Source organism: Myripristis murdjan, chromosome 1, assembly GCF_902150065.1.
Source record: "Myripristis murdjan chromosome 1, fMyrMur1.1, whole genome shotgun sequence".
Lineage (NCBI taxonomy): Eukaryota > Metazoa > Chordata > Actinopteri > Holocentriformes > Holocentridae > Myripristis > Myripristis murdjan.
In genome coordinates this window covers 3,172,100-3,177,267 of record NC_043980.1, presented here as the reverse complement: position 1 = coordinate 3,177,267, position 5,168 = coordinate 3,172,100, and the positions used below count along the sequence as shown (strand labels likewise).

General features: G+C 42.4%; 1 long non-coding RNA gene across 1 annotated transcript; it reads left to right on the top strand.

Annotated features, from left to right (window-relative positions):
* The first annotated feature begins 2,180 nt into the window (after positions 1–2,180).
* On the top strand, positions 2,181–3,616 carry LOC115360225 (uncharacterized). The gene is made up of 3 exons (XR_003928324.1): positions 2,181–2,199; positions 3,021–3,134; positions 3,584–3,616. It is a non-coding gene; the product is annotated as an uncharacterized LOC115360225 (long non-coding RNA).
* The last annotated feature ends 1,552 nt before the right edge of the window (positions 3,617–5,168 follow it).

Genomic DNA, 5,168 nt, shown 5'->3' with positions numbered 1-5,168 from the left:
CACTTCCCCTGTTCACCCTGGACCATACCATTGACACTTCAAGTACATGATATTTTATGGTTAGATATTGAATTTAAGAATATTCACGTTCTGTGTTTATAAAAATGAAGTTATTATTATAACTAAGTTCAGGAACAGGACCACGCCTCGCTCCTTCCCACTAATTCACAACACCCGTGCCTTGTTAACCCAAATCACCTGTGCCACTCCCAGCCACATACCTGCACGCACATATAAGCACGCCTAACCTCCACCTCTCCCGTTTGTCTCAGTTCTCTCAAACCCCACCCCCCCAAACCCTCAGTAATTCTACTCTCTCCCTCATCATAGGAACCATCGGGGGATGATGAAGCAGAAAAAACTGCTCATCGAGATGTGCCCCCACCCTGAGTCTCCTCCCCCGGGTTCCCAGACGCTCCTGCCTCGACTTCTTCTTCTCTCCGCACACGCCATCCACCCTCATCAAGATTCCATCACTCCCCCCGACACTAACATCCATCGTCAACGACCCTCATCTTATCTCTCCCTGAATCTTCTTGTTGATCAAATAAACCATTTAAACTTTACACAATGGCGTGGTCCTAGTTAGTGAAAGCACCTTTCATACAAGAATTGCAGCTCAAAGTGCTTCACAATAAAAAGAAGAACATTTGAAAACACATTAAATAAAACATTAAATAGAATAAAACACAGCACAGGGTGGAATTAAAAAGAAAAGGCTAAAAATTGAAATAAAAATTGAAATAAAACAAAAGATGCAAATAAAACATTAAAAGACAACAGTGTGGAATAAAATAGGAGCTAGTTAAAACAATAAATATAGCAACTTCTGATCGGGGGGGGCGGGCTCTGTGGACTCTGTGGAAGCAGTGGTGGAGCAGAGAAGTCGCTCCAGACTGAGGGCAATACCGGCCAATGCCAAACAGCCCCTGCTTACTGCCATCATTAAACAGAGGGGGACGTTTAGCAGCAGGTTGCCCTCACAGAGCTGTTCCACAGACAGACTCAGGAAGTCATTTGTACCCCATCAGATTACACAACTCCTTGGTCAGGAGGGGAGGGGGGAGGAGGAGGTGGGCTGATATGGGCTGGTAACCATATGCTGAGGGAGGATAGGAGTCTAATTACACTCTTTACTAGACTTTATTCATTTGTTATTTACTAATTTGTTTTTAGTATTTATTCATGTTTTCATAATGACCTTACTGTGTCTTCATTATTAATGTAGTTCTGGAATGAGATTTCAAAGCCATTTCTAAAAGTTCAGAAGCCTGCTGTTCACTTTGATATTCTCTGGATGGATGAAAAGGATCCAGAGAACTTCCATTCCTGTCCACTTGATGGCGCTCACGCTCCATAAACAGAATGTGAAAGTGAAAGCAGAGCCTGGTGCTGTTTTGAACGGGCTGTGCTGCTCCCTCTGTGCTGAAAGCTGAGATTGAGCAACAGGAGAAACAGCGGTGTCTTCTCTCTCTGGGTTTCCTCTCCACATGAAGCTGGAAAGTCTCTTGGATTTGATGTGGATGTGATTCAGCAGGTAAAGACCCGACCAGGGATCAGTACAGATGTTTGTGTCTCACAGCTGGAAGACTGCAGAGCAGACTGGGAGCACAAGATGGCGGGAGGGTCGGTCAACATGTTGTTTATATGTTTTACAGATCGAAATATTCATTGTGCCGTCATGTTCACTTTTAATGTCTGACACTGAGAACAAAAACAACTTTGTCTAAAACGTTTAAATGTGTTTTGTAGTGCAAACAGAAGTCTGTCAAGTAGATTGTAATCTGAACTAATTTGACTGGGGAACAAAGCAGGGGACACAGTGTTCCTGCTTCGATCAGCTTGGCGGGAGGTGATGTTTTCTGCTGTTGACTCACCAAGAGAAGTGATTCCTAGGCAAAAAAAAAAAAAAAAAGAAGAATACAAACAAAAAAATTGAAAAAAAATGGCAAAGTAATTAGTAGATGCATTTAAACTTCATGTTCCTATAAGTAACATGAAGTTTAACACACACACACACACACACACACACACAGACACACACACATCCTGTCATGGAAAGCTTGTTGTCATCAATCAGCCGCTGTGTTTTTGTGTCAAGGTGTCGGCTATGAAATCAGCTGGGAAGAGGAAGAGGAGGCTCCCTGCCTCTGAAAGCACTCTGTCTGGGGAACATGACAGCCAGACCAAAGCTAAGAGGTGAGATGAGGATCTCTGACTGTCCATGACTGTTCTCCATCTCAGAGCTCAGCAGGCAAATCAGCACAGCAGCATTATTCACAGGAAAAGCTCTGTGTGTGTTCACATTAGATTATCTCTGATCAGAATGAATGAATACCAACTTAGAGGGAGCTGCATGTTCAAAAAAACAAAGGCAAGAACAAATGTAAAACAAAGATGTATATCGGTAAAAGGTGTCAATCTATGGAATAATTTAGAAATAGAAATGAAACTATGTAATATGCTGAATAGCTTTAAAAGCTATTTAAAAATTATTTAAAAATAATATTATTAGTAAATATAAAACAGAATTATGAACACAAGTGTACTTATGGACTGCCTAGGGACCCTTTGCATATTTACGCATGTTTCTGTTTTTGTGTCTTTCATTTACTTAACTTCATTATTTAAGTGAGCTGGCAAAATCTTAGTAATGTAAGAAGGATAGGCAAAATAAGCTAAGGCTTCAGCCTATTCCTTTTCGGTCAGTGTTTATCTGTATATATTATATATTTGGTTTGGTTTTCCACTGAAATGAAATGAAACATTATTTATTGTTTAAATATTTGTGCATAAGTATTTGTTTATTCATAGGTATATTGATTTCTGCCGCTTGAAAATGACCGAAATAAACATTCATTCATTCATTCATTCATTCATCTCTTACACATAATGTTGCTTCTGAAAATAAGTACATGATTATTATTATTATCTGAGTATGTTAGTGTTCCTAAGAAAGTAAAACAGTGTTGTTCATAGAGACACAGATCCCTTCACTGTGTTCATGATGTTTCTATCAGGATCCAGCAGGAGAGACCAGACTCCCCTGGACCCAGCTGTGTGTCCTTCAAGAGCGACGGATCTATAGAGCGATTTATTGACTTCAAAGACACACAGCCCTCTGCTGATGATGGGTAATTATGTCAAACTGCTGATAAAACAGATGTTTTTATTATTAGGTTCACAGACTTACAAGCAGCCGACTTATTGAACCAAAGTGTGTGACACAGAAATGTTTCTATCAGGATCCAGCAGGAGAGGCCAGACTCCCCTGGACCCAGCTGTGTGTCCTTCAAGAGTGACCAGTCTGTGGATGTATTTATTAACTTCAAAGACACACCACCCTCTGCTGATGATGGGTAATTATTTAAAGATCCAGAATCGGTTTGGCCCCTCAGACTCTGTTGGCTGAGTTTCCTCTTTCAAAACATCACATCCAATAATCAGAGCAGCTTCTAACATGGAGTTCATTTTGTGTTTCTGCCAGGATTCATCCTGACAGAGCACAACACCTTTAATCACGTGTGTGTGTGTGTGTGTGTGTGTGTGTGTGTGTGTGTGTGTGTGTGTGTGTCCTCCTCAGAGTCCAGCAACAGAGCTCAGAGGTTCCCAGTGGTCAGTCTGCCCAGGAGCATCAAACACACCTGGCCTCCATATTTCTGGTGTGTAAATGCAGCGATATGACACCAGAGCGAGTGCTGTTCTACTGAACATCAGCTCTCATGGAACGCCTCTCGTCCAATCAGATTGCTCCACTGGCACTAACTGTTGTATAATGAACAACAAGGTCCAAACTGAGCAGCAGCTCAGCTCATAATCGTCTCCATGCTGCACTTTGGACTTTCAGGCTCTTTGACCTGGATCTGATTTTGTGTTTTGTGTCCAAATTTGAAAATGGAACTTGAATTCTTTGATTTTTCTGTTGCAGCTGCTGGAGGAGAACATCAACACCTTTGTGAAGAAGGAGCTGAAAAACCTCCAGAGGTCTCTGAGTCCAGATTACCCAGAATGCTCAGAGAGGCAGAGGGAGGATGAGGAGGTGTTGGACGGTGAGGAGGAAGAGCAGAGGAGGAGCAGCAGAGAGGCTTTTCTGCAGATCACACTGCACCTCCTGAGGAGAATGAAGCAGGAGGAGCTGGCTGAGCATCTGAGGAGCAGTAAGAGGCTTTTAACTCCATTAACAGGATGGAGAGGAGGAATGATGGGAAAACTGAATGTTTGCATTTGTAACCTCTGCTGTAAATACAGACTTTCTAAAACAAGAGCTCAGCAATCCCAGATTGGAAGGGAAATGAGCACAATCCTCATGGAGAACCTGGTTAAAGTGTTGATTTGTTCATATTTGTGTAAAATGCTGAACACAAAGTTGACATGGAAAATGTTGCCTTTCACATTTGGCTGCAGACAGTCAGGACTGGTTTTTCCACCTGCAGCTATGAGCTAAATGGATGCCATGCAGCCACAACTCAGATACATTTACCAGCAAATATTCACATTTCTTTCATTAATGTGACATTCACTTACTGATGTTTTTGTTGTTTGTTCATTCAGAAACTGCCGTTGCAGCGTGTCAACGTGAACTCAGATCTAAGCTGAAGAAGAAGTGTGAGTGTGTGTTTGAGGGGATTGCTAAAGCAGGAAACCCAACACCTCTGAATCAGATCTACACAGAGCTGTACATCACAGAGGGAGGGAGTGGAGAGCTCAATGAGGAACATGAGGTCAGATGGATTGAAACAGCAGCCAGGAAACAAGCCAGACCAGAAACAATCACATGTGAGGGCATCTTTAAACCTTTACCTGGAAGAGATGTACCAATCAGAACAGTGATGACAAAGGGAGTGGCTGGCATTGGGAAAACAGTCTTAACACAGAAGTTCACTCTGGACTGGGCTGAACACAAAGCCAACCAGCATGTCCACTTCACATTTCCATTCACTTTCAGAGAGCTGAATCTGCTGAGAGGGAAAAAGTTGAGCTTGGTGGAACTTATTCATCACTTCTTCACTGAGACCAAAGAAGCAGGAATCAGCAGGTTTGAGCAATTCCAGGTTGTGTTGATCTTTGACGGTCTGGATGAGTGTCGACTTCCTCTGGACTTCAACAGCAACCAGATCCTGACTGATGTTACAGAGTCCACCTCAGTGGACGTTCTGCTGACAAACCTC